The sequence below is a fragment of the Cygnus atratus genome, chromosome 3 (genome assembly GCF_013377495.2).
Source record: "Cygnus atratus isolate AKBS03 ecotype Queensland, Australia chromosome 3, CAtr_DNAZoo_HiC_assembly, whole genome shotgun sequence".
NCBI lineage: Eukaryota > Metazoa > Chordata > Aves > Anseriformes > Anatidae > Cygnus > Cygnus atratus.
Window position 1 is genome coordinate 40,137,800 of NC_066364.1, and position 22,015 is coordinate 40,159,814.

Below are 22,015 nucleotides of genomic sequence, written 5' to 3' on the forward strand. Positions count from 1 at the left end.
TAGTTCCCCAGGTCCTCTTTATGACCATTCTTATAGATGGGTGTCACATTAGCAAGTCTCCAGTCATCTGGAACCTCTCCGGATGACCACAAACGCTGATAGATGGTGGAAAGCAGCTCCACAATCACATCTGCTAACTTCCTCAGCACCCCTGGGTGGATGAGGGTCAAAACTCCTAGTGACTAAAATAAAAGCAAGTCAGAGTGCTGTGCAGTCAGAATTACTGTAAAGTGGGCAACCATTCCTTTCCCTCCTTCCTCATTCTCTCTGTGTCTTTCTATCAGCTGTGTGATCAAGTCATGGAGATGAGGAAATGTCAACCCTGATGCTAACTGAATAAGACATGGCTAGAGCCAGATGGTTTGCAACATTTGTGGAAAGAGATTGAAAGTATAATTCTGAATGTCATCAAGACTGCACACTAAAAATAAATATAGCTGATCATGCAAATGCAATAAAGAGATTAAAAAAAAAAGGACAGGAAGGAAGGAAGGAAGGAAGGAAGGAAGGAAGGAAGAAAGGGAGGAAAATCAAATAAAACTGAAAAGTACAACATCTGAAATGTATGGAAAAGTATTATTATATTTAAAACTGTTATTAGAATAAAAGATATTTTGACTTATATGTCATTTTTACTTAAAAATATTATATTAATTTGCAAATATAATCTGAGAGATACTAAAGATATATCACCAGATAACCCATTCTCTAGTTGGGTTTTCCTCAATCTAATCTTCAGCCCAAGCTCCTTAATCAAAGCACATCATGTAGGTTTTGCATTAGGGGCCACTGACCTGCTCTGTTAGTGAGCAGCAACAGTGAGAAGAAAACCCTGAATCAAAAATGTGGTGAAGATAGGGAAAGTCTTCTGTTTTCAGGAGAAATTAAGCTCATTTGTCGCTGAAGATAAGAGGCAGAGGAAATGCAAACAAGGAATGTACAAGACGTGTATGCTTATGGCACAGAATTCAACTATACTGGTATTCTGCTTGTGATCATTTCATGTCAAATATTCTTACAAACTTAAATCCTTGTTATACATTTCAGTAGTTAGCTTCCAAATGAACAAAGAAAACAGGGAAGGAACAAATCATTATTGATAAGTATATTCTCTGTTTTACCCTGAATAAGTAGTATACTGAACTGTTAATGTCAAATCTGCCCATGGTCTGCTTGTTAGACTCATGAACTGTTTTTAATTCTGTCATGGAGTTCTGCTCTAGAGATCAACCAATGTATAACATAGGTATTATATTGGAAATTTATATGTAGTTAGTTATTTAGTTAGAGAATTTTCTATCAGGGAGGGTTAATCTTGCCAGGGTTTGCTTGCTAGAGATCCAGTGTCCTTCTTGCACCCACACAGCTGTCTGTCACAGAGCAGGTGAGCTCCAAAATGTGATGGCAGAGTGCTCAGAGCTGCTGCATGGATTCATGAAGATATTCTGCCTGACATGTAAGACAAGTTCTGCAAGCAGCTGCAGCTGTGTTGACTAAGTATTCCTGAGAGTCACATGTTTATGCCACAAAATAGATGCACTGGGAACCATATTTTATGATGTAGCAAGAATTTTAGGTGAGTTTTAGCATGGTAAAGGCTTCATCATGCCGTAAAACAGACTCATGCAAAAGAAGAATGTATTTTAAGGAAGGTAATTCAACAAGCTCACTTCCTTTAACACTGCAAAGACCTGATTATATCTGAATGTACTATTTGTCATGAATACTTCTGTCTTGTCAATATAGTTCCTACTATATCTGTATCTATACCTGCATCTACGATAAATATTATAATTATTTCATCCATATGGTATACTATGTAGAGATATATTATGACTGTAGGTAAAGAGAAACCTAATTATCAGAAATATAAAAACAACATGTACTATGTTATGAAGAACAGCAGATTTCCTAGTTTAATGTATGGGGATATAGTCACACAACTCTTTCATACTAACAGAGGTACGTGGCCAAAGACTTTGCATCTAACGTTGAGTGACCTCCTAACAGCTAGTCTGTCAATAAAAACTCTGTATTTATATTTAATAATCTTAACACTTGTGTGGAGATATGAACATTTGTCTGATGGAACATGATGTTCTGATCTTTTGATCATTTGATTCTTTTTACTCTCTCACTTTGTCCAGGACATATTTCTTCCTTCATTCTCTTCCTTCCTTCCAGTCTAGAAGAATCACTTTTCAAAGACTTATGTAGCTATTTTTCAACAGGGTACACATTTGGCTGTGGAGGATTCTGCAAGATGGCCAAGTGAGTCAGTAAAAAAAAAGTCTTAGGGAATTACTATATAATTGTTTCTGAACTGATGTGAGAGATATTTTTTTCCCATATTAATTGGATATTTCCAGCCCAAAAGAATGACTGTAATGACTCTGGCCAGCAGATGGTGAAAGCAAAAAGGGAAACGTGCTTTGGATATCTTTTCTTGTCATAAAGAGGCTTGGTTGGCTCAATTGTCCTGCTCAGATAAATTATTTGAATCATTCAAATTATGTTCTATCTGAAGCTTACATACAACAAACAGACAAACAAACAAACAAACAAACAAAAAACACACCACAGTAAGAATAATCTTGTATCTCATGACACAAGACATGGTGAGATGCCAAGACTGAAGAAAAGCCATTAGAAAAAAAGAACCTAGCAAGAAATTTCATTCTTCCCTAAGCAATCTCTGGAGATTTTATTTTCTGCCAGCAAAGACATAAAAGCAGATGATTATTAATGTGTAACCAACACAAAAGCATGATATGCTTTGCTCTTAAATTGACACAGTTTAGATAACAATGAATAAATTTTGATAGAGCCGTCTTATTGCAGGCCTGTCAACTCACCTGGCTCAAGTATTTACTTCAATTGATGGCAGAGCACAGAGCCAAAGAACAGCACAAATTTACTCACAGAGTCCTTGCAGATCTTCATTATGCTCTTGCAGATATCCATTATGCCCTACCCCCTTGATGCTGACCACAATCACCCAGGAGTTACTAAGCACAAAAAGTCTTGTTCTCTTCAAACTAAATAGAATGGGAACAAAAAGTGTGGATCTTCAGCACCAACTCATTAGCTCTAGAGATCCACTGGGTTGCATTGCACTGATCATTAACATAAACATTACTTACTCTTCTTATACTCTGTTTATGCTCCTTTTCATGGAATCCTTCTATCCTTTTGCCTGCTACCAAACATCATCAATAAAGAGATAACTATAAATTGAATAGAGTATCATAGGAAGAACTTGGGAACCACTCAACACAATAAAACACATGAGATTTTTTGCACATAAAAATATTTAACATGTCCATTGTCCTAGTCTGAATAGGTAGAAAAATAGCTTGAAGACTATAAGTCTTCCTCTAAAAGAAATCATGAGAGAGATGACAAGGAGTGATGATTCTTGTTCAGTATCAATTCTTACACTTACACACTACAGGAGTTTCATTTTATTTCAGAAATTGTTGTGCCAATAATAAGAGAGAGGCTTTTAAAGGGAGCTGGACACAATATACTTTTGGCTGCTGGAGAGGAACAAAAAAGTATAAGGAGAAAGAAAAGAAGGTACCCCCCTGCTGGAGTAGAATGAAAAATAATTTCACAAGGTATGTTCACTCATGACCATTAGAGAATGATTTTTCTGAAAGAAGAGGCAACTTTGAGAGCATGTGGGTTCTTAGTGGACTTTAGTAACCTGAGTGCTTCAGCTTGGACATAAGGTAAAGTGTCAGAAGAGAAGAAAATATCCCTTTATTATAAGGGATTTTACACAGGACTAAATATTTGTAAATGAAGAAGAAAATTAACAAAGACAACTAAATGACTTTAGATAAGATATATATCAGATTCTTCAAAAGACAAGGGAGCTAGGAATCCAGCAGAGTCCAGATCCAAACAAACTAAGCAGGTACTAAACTATATATGTACTAAACCATGTGCTAGAATAAACTTGTACTAAATATGACCACACATATTGAAACAAACCTAGGTAATCATCAATTTTAACCCATACAATTAACAGTAGCTTCATAACAAGCAATATATCCAGACAAGCTTCTGCTGTAAGAGATGCATGAATAAGAAACTATTCCAAAATTTATTATTCATGAAGAACAGTAAATTATTTTAATCACATTTTCTGCATTATGAATACTCTAAAAAGTGGTGCTGAAGGCAAATGAATGGCCATCAAATGTGTGATCATTCATACCAATCCTTTTTTTTTCCAATAAACTTTTTTTTCAAATTAAAGGGAAAAAATAATTATAGAGAAGTAAGTTGTGAAAACTATGAAGAAGACTTTGAAGACTACTCAGGAAATGACCATTTGCTCCAGAAGGACATCAGAAGCCTCTTCAGAGCAAAATCATATTGCCTGCATTAAATCTTTAGACCAGCCCCAGACAGTAACACCTGTCTTTAGAAAGTTTGTTAAAATGCTTTCAATTTCAGTACCAATTAATATATACTTGTGGGCTCTTCACTTTGCACAGTCACGGAAGTAGTTTTATTCTGAGTAAATGGATAAATGAGAATCCACTAAAATACAATGAATGTGAATGTTTTGTTTTATTTAATAATTAGAAAGATAAATCAATGGCTTGGCTAAGCAAAGCTAGGTGAAGCTTGACTTTCAGGATGCTTACAAACTGTTTTGCATATGAATTAGTATTTTGGGTATTTTATAAAACTTCAATGTGTTGACATGTTTGTGTCTCAAGTATTTTAAAAGCATTCAAATGTAATTTCAGTTGTGTTTTCACTGAACAGATATTTAAAAAAACACAGCTTTTATGGACTCTAATACCTATTATTTTTCCTTTTCTTCTAGACTAAGGAATCAAATCCTGTGCTGAACATCATTGTCCCCAGAGGAAGGAGAGAACCACTAGGAAACTCCTTGAGGCCTTTAACATTGCCATTCTAAAATTCTGAGAGGTGCTAAAACTCTCAGAAAGGGACTAAAAAACCTCTAGACATTCTTTTTGTTCCTATATTCTTTAACCGTATATTCCTGTACTATCATTAAGGTTGCCAGTACAAAATGTAAATTGGAATCCCTAGCAGCTTTCCAAGCGAGGTATCTAGTCATTTTTCTCTTCTGAGGTTTAGTGACATTATAAGCTTATGCCTCATGTTACAAGGTTTTTGTTTATTTGTTTGTTACAATTTTAGATTTGTATCCTTCTTAGTAAGTTGTCACAAAGGTCTTAGCTCCAATTCCAATAACATACCTTAATGGACTGTTTCTAAATGCCAGTTTGCTGTGAGAATGACAACAGTACTGTCTGTACAGTGGAGAAATGCTTAGCCTGCATTAAGCTCCATACTGTCTTGATTAAACTTCTATCATACTAGACCAGTTATTTTAAAAATAGCTTAGCTGTGTAAGTTCGTGACTAAAGTATAGACCCTGTCATTGAATGGTCGATTAAAATGGATTTGATCATAATCAAAAGATGCTAAGCCTAAGGAAAAAAAAATCAAGACAGCATCTTCTAAGTTGGATTCTCATGAAGGGCACAAAAAAAAAGACTTAGGGGAATTTATGCCAACAATATATAAATTTAATTCTTCAGGAAGGTGATTTAGCACATGTGGAAATGTGTCCAATACAGGCAATGTTCTCTGAGAAGGGCGCCTACATGATTTACGTAGAGCTAGAGAGCTAATCTGTATGGGACCAAGCTTTGGTGAGATGAACCCCTCTCAAAAGTCTTTTGAAATGGAGATGTCAGTAGGCATTTTTTGCTAAGCAAATGTAGCGTTTTGGGTAAGCCAGCAAGAAAATGACATAAAAAGAGTGAAAAGTATAGCTACTGTGAGACATTATTTGCTTAAATGAACTGGGGCCAAATGTTGGTTAACAAGGTATCTATTGTCTTTACTACTATAGACTTCCTGCCATCATATTTTTCTTAGAGCTATTGCTGAAAATCATATGCATACAGAGAAAAAAGTAAAAGCCTCAGAGCTAGACAACGGTTTATTCAGCCCCCAGGGAAGTGTACTGATCCTCTTTTGGCATGGTATGCCACAGCCAACTGTATTTAGTGGAGAGGAGCATTTTCAGAGATTATTCCTTCATGCTGGTGACCAGGGAGACCAGGAGCAGGGAACACCTAAAGTCTTTCTCCACCTTTAGTGTACTTTCTTACATAAAATGTTGCAGAAAGAATATAATATTTTGGATGTAGATTGAGGTCATTCTTCTCTTTTGGGAAGCTGGGAGACTAAGAGAGAGGCTAAGAGTGACCCCCTAAATTACCATCTTGGGTTGATGTTGAGGCAACACCACTGCTCCATACACTGGGCTAGGCTGGAAGCAGTTGTAATGAATGCCCTCCAGTATTTAGTTTGTCACTTGCACCCACCTTTCCTTTCTTATTAAAAGGGAGATGTATTTCTCATCTTAGTGAAAGGAGAGAGCTCTGCTGATGGCATAGAAGCTGGATCATGCTGCAATACAGTTAATGTTACAGGACAGCACAGTGTTGCCAGCAAAACTAATCCTGGCAGTGGCATATCAAATCATCCCATTTCCATTTAGCATTGATTGGTATCATACACAGGCAGATATGGATTCTGTCCATGGAGTGTTATTTGCTTTTAAAGTCTTTTTTTTTTTTTTTATTATTACTATTATTACTTATTATTATTTTTTTTTATTCCTCTATACGTCATGTATTCGACACTAATACAAGATTTCTGTTTAGGAATGAATTTCATTTAGTTGCTGAACATGCATCAGCTATACTGCTGATCAGCAGTGTGATAGGGAAATTTTAGGTTTTCTCTTCTGCATAAACCTCATCTCTTTTTCTCTGCTTTGCCTGGCTGTTCGTTTTTGACATGTAGCATCTTAGTTGCTGTAATTATTCTGGAGATTGCTTTGATATTTGCTCTTTTGTTGTGCTAATAGAACAACTAGTCTCTCTTACTTTGTCCTTGCATTATTTTGTCAAGGCTCTCAGGCTCCACAATCATCTGTATAGGCAGTGCTAATTTTTGCAAAGCTTTAATTACAGATTAGCCCTTCCTGCAGCATTGGAAATGAATGTGTTTAGGCAGCTTTATAAAATACGCCAGAGAGAAGTCCAACATTATTATTTTTTTCTGGTCATGCAATTGGTTGTTATTGGATTTAGTTTACCCTTGTGTTTGTCATGCATCTTGGAACAAGGTCAGATATTTATTTTTTTGTGTGTATTTGGTTCTGATTCTTCTCTGTTGATTTTGTGGTTAGGCACCACTAGATGTAGCCCAGTCAAAACCTGTAGCTTTTCTTTTGGTTTCCAATGTACAGTAATCTATTTTGACATATAGTTCATTTTTCTTTCATTGAAGTATTTTCCACCAGAAATATGTCAGATGCTTCTGGACATACCACAAAGTGAAAAAAATAAAAAATAAATCTAGATCTGTCTCAGTATTGAGAATGCTGCATTTACCCCTATATAAGAATTTAAAGCCTGGAATGAAAACTGTTCAAACACTATTGTGAGCTTGGAAATGATTTTTCAAAGGAGAACATGGATAGACATGAGAATCTGAACATTTATGCAACATTATTTCTAGGGTTCTTCTCACATCAAAATCCCTTTTATGAATATTCACATTACCACCTCAGTCACCTAGCACTTCTCAGCTCTTAACCACAATCTCTGGCTGAATTTTGTGATGTTTCAGGGATGTACTGTAGCTAAATCTTATACAGTAGAAACGTGTTCTCTTTAATGTTTTCTTTTCAAAATGTTTTACTCTTGCTAATTAAATTTTGTATGGTGTCGGATAGGGAAGATTCCTTACAGTATGAAGATTTTGTTCCATTTTAAGGTTAAGGATCGAAGACATATTGAATTATCCATCTGATTCAGGCTTGTCTCTTTTGAATTTTCTGTTAGCATGTTTTAAGGGGAAGATATTCTTGTTTATATGAGATTACAATTATTCCTGAATTTTCCTAGATTACTGGTCTTGTATTAAGTTGTTTCCAAATATAATTGTGTCATACAAGAAGATAATTCTGCTAATCAGATTTAAATTTCCACAATTAAATTTTATGTTCCTCTTTAACTTTCATAGAAAATCTCATACCTGCAAGTATCTGTGAAATAACATTTCAGCAAGGGAAAGCAATATTTTCATATAAATGTATGCATGTACATATGTCTCAGTCAGATTTATTGTGTTTCAGGCTTCCAGCATGAACAAATGAGTCTGACATATTGTTTTTTTGGGACAGTAAAATCTCCCTCAGGTCAAATCATATAGTATATTTATAATCTCAATTGTAACTTTTGTTTGTTTATTTTTGTTTTGTTTTGTTGTAATTAAACCACTTATTTTGTAAGATATTAACAATAAAACATAATGCAGATACTTTCCCTTCATTGTTTCTGTCTTTGTTTCTAACATAAACACCAGTCTTATTTTGAAAAAACAGCAAACAAAAAACACGTCAATAAAGAAAAAAATGTTACCTTATGAAAAAAAAGAAAAATGTAGCTGTAAACAGTACCTACTAATATTTCTAGAGGATCTACTCAAATACTATATGAAAAAAAATATTAAGGGTTTATTTTGTTCTAGAAACATTTATCATGCTTGCCTTTCTTATAAATAAAGCAATATTTTAAGATAGATTAAAGTAAGCAAACAAAATAAAAGTAGAATAAAACTTTTTGCCAGTAGACCTGTAAACAATTAGGAAACTGATATGAATCCATGTTTCTGAAGGTGTGTTGTACTTTAGCCCTGCCAAGTACCACACAGCTGCTCACTCACTCTCCCCAGGTGGGATGGGGTAGAGAAAGGTAAAAGTGCGAGAACTCATGGGTTGAGATAAAGGCAGTTTACTAGGTAAAGCAAAAGCTGCATGCACAAGCAAATAGAACAAGAACATTTGCTACTTCCCATTAGCAGGCAGATGAGATTCAGCCACTTCCAGAAAAGCAGGGCTCATCACACATTTCTTGGGAAGGCAAAAGCCATTATTCCAAATATCCCCTCACTTCTTTCTTTATCCCAGCATGATGGTATGGGACATCCCTTTGATCAGTTCAGCCAGCTGTCCTGGCTGTGTCCCCTCCCAGCTTCTCGTGACCCCCAACATCCTTGCTGGCAGGGCAGCATGAGAAGCTGAAAACTCCTTGGCTCAATATAAACTCTGCAACAACTATAAACACTGGTTTATAGAAAATACTGTTATCACCACTACTTTTATCAAAAATCCAAGACACAGCATCATACAAGCCTCTACGAAGAAAATTAATTCTATCGCAGCAAAACCATGACAAGGTATGACAAACTATATGGTATGACAAACTATACAATGTGATATCAAGCATTGTCCATGGAGTTTTTGCAGCCTATGTCACTTAGAGTGTTTTTGCATTTTTCCATTTGCTCGTAAAGTCATATTGGCAAAAGCACTTTAATAGATATTGTTGTATTAGCAAACTATTTTTGAGCACGAATCTTTCTTATTTATTTTTTTTTGACCATTTGATGTTGGCTAAATCCAGAAAAGAACTGTTTCCAAGTTGAGGTATGTCTCTAAACATACTGGTTTGTTGCTATAGTTCTATTGGTATGACTACATTTACAATTCCTTTTGATTATACATAGGAGCTCAGAAGAAAACTGGTATCTGTTGTCTTTCTCTCACGTTCAAATTTCATAGCTGTTGTGGTTTAGCCCGGCTGGCAGCCAAACACCACACAGCCGTTCGCTCACCCTCCCCCCTCCCTCTCCGGGATGGGGGAGAGAAACGGGAAAGTGAAGCCTGTGAGTTGAGATAAGGACAGTTTATTAAGACAGGGAAAATAATAACAATAATAATAATAATAATAATAATAATAATAGTAATAATGTGTACAAAGTGATGCACAATGCAATTGCTCACCACCCGTTGACCGATGCCCAGCCTATCCCCGAGCAGCCGGCCCCCCCACCCCGGCTAGCCACCCCTATATATTGTTCAGCATGACGTCAGATGGTATGACTGCAGGTGTTCAGGAGCCTCCCCCTGCTCCAGCGCAGACTGGATCAGTCCATGGCAAATGGTAGGGCTATGTTTCCACCCCTGGGGCAGCCGATTCCACGTATATTGGACTCCCCTCCAAGTGAAAGCAAACTGTGGCCTGCACTCTGCTGCTACCCCCAGCCTGCTCGCTAGCAGGACAGAGCGAGAAGCTGAAAAGTCCTTGGCTTGGTGTAAGCATTGCTCTACAACAATTAAAACATCAGCATGTTATCAGCGCTCTTCTCATCCTAATCCAAAACATAGCACCCTGCCAGCTACTAGGAGGAAAATTAACTCTGTCCTACCTGAAACCAGGACAATAGCTTATATCAATAAACCAGTGGACTATCTCTCACCTTGAACTAGCAATGAACTAGCATTTTACCTCAAATGATTTCAAGTTGTAATGAACAGTTGATGGCTGAAAAGAAAATAGAAAAAAAGCCAAAATGTTAGTCTACCATAGACTAAAATCCTCAGAAATATTTTCCCCTTCTTTATTCTTCTTGATTACAGCCCTGGAAGTCCTTGTTGAGTATGAACCATTTTCTTGACACTACCATATAAAAATATCACTTAGGAAAAATAAAAGTATCTATTAACATGGCTCAGCTCTGATCTTTCTAAGGTTCCTAGGAAAGTAGGGCTAGTCTTATTTTGTCATCTTTTCTGAAGTCATATAAAATTTCTTTTATGTTTTTCCTCTGACACAGTGGTGGATATGGTAAACTTTCATTCTCTTTGAAAAATGTATAAGGTTGATATGAAAAAAACAGCATCTGTAAGGCCTGTGCATTTCTATGAGTCATGTTGTCTAAGAGAAAATCTGAGTCCTATTAACATTCTCTTACGTATGTTCAAGTTTGGAAAAGCTTTTCTGTTTGTTCAGTTTTTCTTAGGCCTTGAGATTTAAGCATGCATTACAATATTCTATACATTTTATACATTTTCTAGTGAATAGTTTTGTTTTGTTTTGTTTTGTTTTGTTTTTTACCTCCTGGGAATGAAATGGTGAATTTGAGCCATGTTAGTGATAGACTCTGAAGAAAAATGTAGATAATATATATTTAAAGCATAATTTCTTTATGAATTAAAAAGGCTGTAAAAGTTTGAATGCTTTCTGAGGATATATTTATAAGATTTGTAAGCAATTAGTAGCATCTACAGAAATAATAAAGTGTCGTGAATAAGACAAGTGCCATTCCTCCGCAGATCACTTGGACCCAACGAAATGAATATTATTCACCATGGAATAGTTCTATTGAACAGTTTTGAATGGGTTAGGTTTGAATGTATTAAGACTGGTTTATTGCATCATTGGCCACTACAAGCAATATGTTCATATCTCATACCTTGGCCAAGAATTGTTTATGATTACAAATACATGTTTCTTCTTATTTTCTTTGGCATTATTTTTTCTGTTTCATCAGTATGACACCAGATATAAAATTGTGGGAAATTAACGGGATGGAAATTAAAAGAGGATTCAGACTTTCTCCTAGTGAATTCTAAAAAAGCAGAAACAATGTTTATCCACAGCAAATACGGAAGATATTTCATAATCTGCTTTTCAAATGGAACTTGTGACATGGTCCTGGAAAATTCTATTGTACTGAGCAAAAACTGGACTTTAGAAGAGAAAGCCCAATTGCATTCATATGTTTTCCATCAATAGGTCAGGAACACTGAAAAATATAAAAGAAAAATACTTTTAAAAGCCCACTACAGTACCCATATTGCAAACACATATAAAAATTGTTTCATTCTATAACAAGGTATATTCTACACCCGACCACTTTTCCCAGTAGACCTGTTTGTTCTATTCCAGTTACACAGAATGCCATATTCTGAATTCACCTGTGTCACACACCACCCATCTTTCTGTTTTCAAACATTAGTTCACCTTAGGGCCAAATCAGACTTTTATTGTCATTATGGCTTGGACAGAAGAACAGGAAGGGCAAATTTTCAAATTTGCATGGCCAGTTACTTACATACCAGGTAATAAGAGTTGTAGGACCTTTCTCCCAAACCTCTGCTGTTGTCACTAAGATCCTTGTCATTTCTTAAATTTAATTAGTACCTTTGTCCTTGTTCATACAAGAGAAATAATATTGATGGCATTGGAATACATTCACATTAGACTTCACACATTTTCTCTCTTGGGGCATCTGTGCTAGGTATGAAGCAAAGTCTGCAGGACCAGCTGGCATTTTGGACCAATGTCCTAAATGGGACTAGTTTATCAGCCACTGTCTGTTTAGCAGCATAAGAGTTTTTATCTGGCTAGAAACATCCATTAAAAACACACTGGTACAGAGAAGACATAGATCTTTTGTTCATCTCAGCTTTCTGAACATATTTTAGGGCCAGTTTTCTTTAATGTTTTCTTAAATTATCTGGATGCAGTACTCAAATACGTATTAAATAAATTTGCAGACTACACTAAATTAGGAGGAGCTGTTGACTCCCTAAAGGGTAAAGAATCTCAACAAATTAGGGATTAAGCAATCTTGCAATCTTGCAATTAAGCAATCCATCTACTTGAAATTTAACAAGAGCAAGTGCTGGATTCTATACCTGGGATGGGGTAATCATGGGCATATATACAGATTGGGGGATGACAGGCTGCAGGGCAGTCCTGCAGAAAGGGATCTAGGGGTTCTGGTTGACAGCAGGTTGAGAATGACAGCAGGTTGAGAATGAGTCAACAGTGTGCCCTGGCAGCCAAAAGGGTCCACAGTATTCTGGTGTGCATCAGGCACAGCATCGCTAGCCAGTCAAGGGAAGTGATTGTCCTGCTCAATTGTCCTGTGGACTCAAGGTGAGTCCGCACCTGTGATGATGTGGATTCACCTCGAGTACTGTGCGCAGTTTTGGGTGCCACAACATAAGGACATAAAACTACTAGAGAGCATCCAAAGGAGGGCAAGAAAGATGTTGAGGGACCTAGAGGGCAGGATGTACGAGGAGTGGCTGAAATGGCCACTTGGTGTGTTCAGCCTAGAGAAGAGAAAACTGAGGGGAGACCTCATGGCACCCTGCAGCTTCCTCATGATAGGAGTGGAGGGGGAGGTGTTGATCTCTTCTTTTTGGTGACAGCAACTGGACCTTAGGGAATGGCATGGAGTTGTGACAGGGGAGGTTCAGGCTGGACATCAGGAAAAGTTTCTTCACCAACTGGAACAGGCTCGCCAGGGAAGTGATCATGGCACCAAGGCTGCCAGAGTTCAAAAAGCATTAGGACAATGCTCTCAGATACATGGTCTGATCTTTGGGTAGTCCTGTGTAGAGACGGGAGTTGGACTTGTTGAGGAAGTGTTGGCCCCTTCCAAGTTGGGATATTCAATGATTTAATGATTCTATTACATGAAGGTGATATAAATCTGTATTGTTGGGCTTAGATGTCAGAGAGAATTCAAAACACTGATCTATGTTTGAATATACCTGTTTAAGTGGAGTAATAATGCCTGTACGACATAGGCCAACTCAGAGATCTTTATGAGAACCTGTGCCTGGCAAAGCTGAGCACAATCTGCCAAGGTGGCACGACTGAAGCTTGCAGTAGGAAACATTCAAAACATCTTTTTTTTTTTTTTTTTTTTTTTTTTTTTTTTTTTAAGGTTTGTGGAGCTCTCTGGTTCTCTCCACTGTCAGAGGAGAATTTGAAGAAAAAGGTCTCTTCACATCCTCCTTGATAGGCTGTAGAAGCTTTTCAAATGTAAAAAAATGTTGTGGGAAGGAAAACCCAGCAAAGCTTGGTGAGCTTAGCAGGAGCTTTAAAGAGATTATACCCAAAGTTCACAGGCAGACTTATCAAAAGTTGAACTCGACTGTTATCTTGAAAAGCTTTCAAAGGCAGGGATCATCAACACCACCATGGCTCTCATCTCTGGCAAACAATTTCAAGCAGCTTTAGGTATCAGATAGTGTAGCCTGGGGACTCAAGAAAGAATTTTCATGACTGCTGTTTCTTTATAGGTTTCTGATTCAGAAGCAAAGTTTACCATTGCTACATGTAGAGGAAGAAAAATAGCAGTTAGATACTGAAGATGTATAAGGTCATTCTCTCAGTGTAGTCCATATTATTTTCAGTTGCAACAAGAGTAAATCTGAAATGATTTTTTTTTTTTTTAATTTGTATATTATTTCTAGGTCTATCTAAAGCAATAGGTGTGTTTGGAAATAGTACAATAGGAAACTCATCCCTCTGACAAGGATGGTGTATTGTCTGCTCAGAAGGCAGGCATTATTGGTGCCTCACAGTGGCTTGGTGAGTACATGAAATAAAATCTTGGCTTTCAGCTTGTTCAAAGGGAAAACAAAAAACAAAAACAAACAACAACAACAACAAAAACAAGCAGCACCACCATGGCACCTTTGTTGACAGTCTTATTATAAACATCAAAGATCGAGTGAGTATGTTATCTGAAGTGATCGCTTAATGTTTTTTTAGTATTTGGTTTGTGGGACAAGTGACTGGGCAATGTTCCTTTCAAAAGAATGGCAGACAGAAAATGCTAATATAATTTGCTAAACAAGCTCTTTTTAAAGTCCCCTGTGTTTTGGAAAATGAGAGATGAGGTTCATGGTCTTCATCCCTAGAAAGAATGAATAATGTATAATATAATTATGCCTGCCTACTGCAACGGTATGTACTGCCACAAGCTGCCAGACCAGCAATGTGGGTGACACAGATGTCATAAATGGCAAACACTTATATAGTTCTATATAAGATCACGTTCTTCCAGACTACTAGTCTGTTACTAGTATTAAATACAGTTTTTAAATCAGTTAGTCAAGGCAAAGGTCAGCAGTAAAGATTGATTTGATGGTTTTAGCTTTTTTTGCTATGTTGCATGTTACAAAACCAGTGGCTCAAGTGAGATTTCACAAGTATCTGAGAGTCAGATGGAAGCATATTATAATCAGTTTGATCAAGCTCTCTCACAACTGACAACCTCTGCTCAAGCATCTTGGAGAATAATAACAAGAGTGACACGATAGTACTGGAGAACATTTGCAGACTCAAGGAAATGTAAATTTTCTTATCTTTAATTTATTCTATTACATCAAAAAATGTATGTAAAATTCAGTAATTTTAAGGGAAGAAAATAAAGTCAGTATCTAATGCATCTAGATGGTGCATTATTTTTTTAAATGTATATTCTGTTGTAGTGGCAAGAAGCTATCCCTAGCTACCATGCTGAACACTGTATTTGACAGCTGCATTCTCAGTAGCTGTTAAGAAATTGACATTTTCATTTTAGGAACTTCCCCTGACCTCCAGCAGCAAAGATTCATACAAACACTTCCTCTGCCTTCTATTACACGATGCTTTACCGGATCTCATATTTGCCAGTACTTAGAACAAAGACATGTTGCTTAGGCTGTTTTGCATTATTAACCTAGTCATTAGAATTTAAGCTGCAGTAAGTAACTTCTGTTCATTTTTATGATGTGTATACTCAATCTACTACAAGGAAAAATGTTGAGACAATAAGTTTTCCATGCTTATCTTAGCATTTATATAGTTTATTCATCATTAAAAGCAATGTGTACTCATAACTGGATGTATGACAAGGCTGGCACACACAGTGACAGATCAAAGGAGGCAAGTCATTTACCTAAGTCTGTACATTTGGGTAAGACATAAAAGGCTATGGTGGTAAATTTTCCAAATGATAATTTTAAGCTAATTTTTCAATGCAGATTTATATAAATGCCCTTGAAAATTTAGTACAAGGACAAAATATTAAAATATGTAACTAATGAAATATCTCAAAGTGCTAAGAATATGATAGGTACATGATAATGTAACTGCTTGCACCTGTAGTTTTCTTATCTATTTTAATCTATTTCAATGCTCACACTAACAGGTAATTAACAGGTCTTTTAACAAACTGGGACTAAACATATGAATTAGTAGTCTGTCCATGACAATAAGAAATCTGAGATGTTGTATATTGAATGTATAGAATAATGTATAGAATAATGTATAGAATGTATAGAATAAACATGGGTCCATTTCTTAGTCTTTATCCAAGAACTGAACCATATTTTACAGAAGTTAAGCATGAGCTAAATCCTGTTGCCATTGTAGTCTCTGAAAAGCTTACAGACTCTCACCTTTTAGTGAAAATCTTTTCACAAGCTGACAGCAAAAAGCTTTCAGATGAGAAATGAATCAGGTGCTGAATGACTGCAGTGCTACAGAAGCAAGCTTTGAGATGTTTCCCATTGACTTTGATGAAGAAGGCACTTAGCACCTCTTTGTAGTTTTATAAAGGACCAAGTGGCAATATAAAAATTACTTTGGGGCAAATACATCCTTGATTTACCTATACTTAAATCTCAGACACTGGAAGGTGTTTTTTTTTTGTTTTTGTTTTTTTTTTGTTTGTTTTTAAATTCTTGATTGATATCAGCATTCAGTACAGAAGGATTTTCACACAGCCAGGAAGGCACCATAATTGTTTCAGATTGAATAGTGGGTGCCTTGCAGATATGGGTACATTTTTTTGTTGTTGTTGTTTGTTTGTTTCTTTGTTTGTCACATAGCAAGCTACACACAACACTTTTTTTTTTGTTTTGTTCTAGATCATAAAAAATTTTAACTAGTTCTATGAACAGCTGTATCATGTTTACTTTGAATGACTTACTGTAGTGGGTTGACCCTGGCCAGCAGCTAAACACCACACAATCTCTCCCTTACTCCTCCTCTCTGCAGTGTGACAGGTGAGAGAATAGAAAGAGCAAAAACAAAAAAACAACAACAAAAAAAAACACCCACCACATTGCGGTATTATCACTATTTTAGCCACAAATCCAAAACACAGAACCATATGGGTATCTATGAAGAAATTTAACTCCATCCTGGGAAGACCCAGTACATTTTCTTCCCTAGCAGAGGTATACCACAGACACTGACAATGGCAAAGACAATGAACCATTCAAAACAGGATAGCTAAGACAACACAGCAGTAAGGATTGAGACTGGCAGGTAGACATGTGTGCTAAAAACAGCAAAGTAAATAATTTTGTCTGGAATATTTATTTATTGTAGCACTATTTATTTATGGTGTGCAACCCAATTAATTTGGATCTTAAAAGCACACGACAAAAGAAAGTAAACCCAACTTTCTTACTAAAGTCTTTGAAAACAAGTAGCCAAATTATAAGCATACTTCAAGGTTTCTATATTTCACTGAGTTTTATTTTTAAATAAGAGTTCACATGGAGTTTACTGGACACCAATGTGCTTATTGAAAGCCAGTCACAGGAAATGCTGAAGGTGGAGGTAATATTAGGTCGATTTGTCACATATTATTTACTCCTCCATAAACTGTGCAATTATTGAATACACCTATTTAGAGTTCCTACCACAACCCTAAGGTTTTGAATTCAACCATCATATAACTGTATGCATATTATAATTATATGTGCATAGTGGGAAAAGAGGATGAATTAATGTTTCTGAATGATGTAAGGAAACTGATAACTGTACTATTCTGTTGGCTAAATGGAACATCTGGAAGAGATGAAAACTAATGACATTTATACATAAAGATTACTTAATGAGTCAGTGCTTCAAGGCACACTGTCTCCTCATGGGTATTGAATGTCCTCTTCTCTAATTTAATGAGATTTTCAAAAGCATGGTGAAAGCAATGTGGAAGCACTTGCCACAGTTCCCTAGAGGGAAGGAATGGGTCTTAATGCTTGCAACTTAAAGAAGATATTCAGCATGATTATGAAATGAATTGCACTCAATGACACATTGAATGGCAAAAACCATAGTGATGTGGTCTTTCCCCCTTCCCCCAGTAATCTGAATATCTGAATTTTCTCTCCCGCATGTATATTGTGGTTCAGGAGAGAAACAATAGAGTTCTCCTTAGCTTTCATAAGATTTCTAGGTGTCTGTTAGAGTCAGCAATGTGTGCCGTTATATTGTGGAAATATGTTTATGCTGAGTTGGTTTTCTTACTAATTTATTTTCTGCAGGATGTACCTTTGTACTTAATTATGCACATGGACAACCTGGGAAGCAATTTTAAAAGAAATGTCAAATGCATCTACAAATGTATGTCCCTTACAATGTGTGTGTGTGTCACTGGAGAACCATATCTTAGAGTTTGGATAGTATATAAAAAAAACCTAATAGCTAACTAATAAACTAACAAACTAATAGCATTAGATTATAGTCATTTCAGGAGTGGTGCTGAGCTTCATTACTTTGAGAAAGTGAAGAGACGATTATGCCTTAGCAGTCAGTCTTCCCTAAAGTTTTTTGTTGCATGCAGAAAGCATGCTCTTACTACAAGATTGCATACATCTCACCAACACTTAAACATTTCCAAATCAAGGTGTCTTTGAAACACAGGATGAATTGCCTTGTAGAAGTTTTATTTCTTGATTACAGAGGGAGCCCAGAGAGTGCCTTTGTTTAGATGTTTATTTTCCCAGATGAATGAAGGTAGACAAAATGAATCCAATCTCTAATGTCTTCTGGTATAGTTTGACTGAGATCTTTCTTATACTGTCTTCATCTTTTTGCTCTCTGAATGGCAGATTTTGTAGAAAGCCCTTGCTTTTGCATATGGGTATGTTCAAAGGGCAGGAGTTTCTCATGTGCTCTTATAACAAGCCCATACGCTGAATTTGCAGGCTGTGTGCAGGAAAAAGCTACTTTTTTTTCCCCCCCCAAAAAAATTTTGTTCATAAACAACTAAACCTTCTAAATGATTTTTTTTTTGTATGTGCATATATATATATATTTATAAAAAATCCTAGTAAGATTAGACAAAGCTGGTCAAAAGACAAATGCAAGTTATTTCAGGGCCAAAGCAGCACATGAAGATGTATCATTTGGCAGAGTAAGACACCGTGCGGGCTGAGCACTGTTTGGGGATATAGATGGTTAAGGTTCTGCTTGTTGCTGTGCTGGTCTAGACTGACTAAATAAGGGTTTGAAACTAATCTTCTGTTAGCTTAGCAAAGTTCCCCAGCCAACCAACTGTGTGCAGAAACACCCTTGCTTTTCTGAATCTAGAGAGAAAATTGTGTCTCGGTCTGAGAACAAACTTGCTGACACATCTATTTTTACCTTGAAGAAAAAAAAAAAGTTGATTCCACAACAGAACCACCATGTTAAAGATGGTCCTTTAGAAAGATCACCTTGGAGCCTGCCTGAATTATCACACTAGTGACTAAGGAGTATAAGGAAGTTATTTCTCCTCTTTCCTTTGATAACTGAAGATCCTGGAAAATTTCACAGGTCATTTTCCTTTCCTAGATCAGATAATAATGTTTTTCTAGGATTTATAATGTTTTTAAATGCTAGGATTTCTTGTGGAACAGCAATTCTGTAGATGAGCAGGCTGCTAGAAATTCTGTGTTAAGAGGATTTTGCAAGACTGGGTGCAGCAATACACAGCAGCTGGTCTAGTACAGAGATTCTTGGAACTACAGTAACTGCAATAAAAATTTCATATATTAAAGATGCTTGGGAAAGAAAGAAATGAGATATATTACATTATATCTTTTGAAGCAATATGCCAGACTGGGGTGATGTTAAATGTCATCTGTTCCATTTGACAAAAGTAGTGATAGATTCAAACAAAAAGAAAACCTTAAGCCCATCACTGATCTATAAAATATATATTTCAGCTACAAATGAAACATTTATTGCTTTTTTTTTTTTTTTTGCCATTTATAACGTCTATTTAATATTCCTCAGAAAACAGGATTAAGAAGGATGCAAAGGTCTCCTAAGATCTGCACATTCTTACTTTTGCAGCATTTAGTGTCTTTTTCCTGTGCAGTATGTATTGACACTAGATTTGCTCTCTTTTCTCCTCTGTCAAGCACCCTCTTCTTGGATGTTTAGTCCTGTATTCCATGGTAGCTTTCTCTTTTGCTTCTTTCTCAGACAGATATCTGTGCCCTATAGATGTATTAACATTTGGTATATTATGTACCTAAATTGTTTTATCTATGTATTGGTTTGTAAATTCCTTGATTCAGAGACAATGTTTACTTACTGGTTTGTCCAGCACCCAGCACCCAGCTGATGTATACAAAAAGAAATTAGGTCTTTAAAGAAAACTATTAATTTTTAAGCATCCAATTTAATACACAATTAATGGACATGCAAATCAGGAGATGCTGAGCATCATCATTAAATAGTATCAGCCTTAAAATTACTGGTGTAGGTAATGCTGATGACGGTAACTAGCTGGAGTTCTGACCACTGCTGTGTTTTTCCTTCTCTGAGACATGAGGTGATGTATCTCCAAGGACTTAGAGTTCTCGAAAGACTCATAACCCAGTTTGAGACCTCAGTAGAGCCCAGAACTTAGACAACATCTTTTATCCAAACTGGTGATCCAAATATTGCTTCAACATGCTACTAGGTTTAAATTTCTTGTCTAGAAACAGCATTGATATCTATGTTCTTAGGCTTCTTACATGTAGGTAATCTATCTCATGTTGCAGTGGTTTTGCTCCAGTCTAAAGCCAAAGGTGTTAATGAGGTGAAAGCTTTCACATTTTTTTTTTTCCCCAGAAGTGAGCTCTGCTGACATTTGCTCTAAGAGTCTGTGAAAAATAAACGAAAGCAAAAGAATATATTTTTGCAACATGTATCGATCTTCAGGTAGTCTTTGATCTCTTTAACGGTATTCACGGTCTAAATGATTACCACACTTATAGAAATAACCAAAACCTGGATTTGAAATAATTGACACCAAAGGGAAAACATTAAATACAGTAATCTCTACCCACCACTTAATTTCTTTTCCCAGTGCCGACATTAAAGGTAAACTAATCCTTTTTTTTTTTTTTTTTTCTTTCTTGAAAACCAGAGATTTAGCCAAAGTAAAGACAATACACTATGAAAGCAGACATATACACTATTCACAAGGAGGACACCTAACAAAGATGTAAGAAAAAAAAGATTTATGTCAACAAAACAAGTTTCCTTAAGCATTTTTTTTGTTATCTTTTGTTTGGGAGATTTTTCTTTTTTTAGTTCTAAGTCTTAAGTGAAAATGAAAAACAAAACAAAAGAAACCTGTAGCACACATTGTGTTCAGGTATAGCTTCAGAAAGTGCAAGAAAGATGTATTTACCTTTTATAAATTTGCTTTTTGCAAAACTTGTTGAGACTTTGTGGCAATGTAATTTCCCTTTTACATTTCTGGAAAAAACTTTTGATTAAAACAGACAGTGGGAAAATAAAAACATGGAGGACTTGCTTCTACTGGTTTGGGCAGATTTTATAACAGAGGAGGGTATTTATTCTTGCAGCCTCTGTTGAATTTCATGGGCCAGATCACATAATGCTGTGCAAAAAAAAAGCAATGTGATGCCCAGAGTTAATCAATAGAGTATGGCATGTAGCTCTTTGCTAGAGATATAGATGCTGAATGAAGCAGATCTCCGAAAATTCCCTGCCTAAGAACAATTTCTAAACAAGCAGGGGAACATAAGGCATCTAAGAACCCCTGTGGATTGTTGGGACTGACAGAGGCATCTGCAATGGGGCTCAGGGTTTCCTGGTTGCTCTGTCAACTCTGGTGGTAAAACTTCTCCCTCCTGGGCCCACGCTTTCCACAACATCATAAAAACATTGTCTATAAAGACATGATATGGCAAAGCATTGAGATGCATCAACTATGTGCTAGAATTCCTTTGAAAATGAATACCGACATCATCAGTGTTCAGCTGAAGATAAATTCTTCATAGGTATGTCAGAGGGTACTGAGGTGATAGGTAAATTATTTTTACTTTTTCCCCTTTTTCTGTTCATCCGTACTTGAAACCATGATCATTAAGGTGGCAGGGAGCTGCTGTGTAAGAACAGAAATTCAAAGACTTTTACCTAAAACTAATGATAGAGAATTGAAAATGCGACAGAATGTAATTAAATCACATCCAATTTAGAAAGTAATATGAATGCCTTTATTC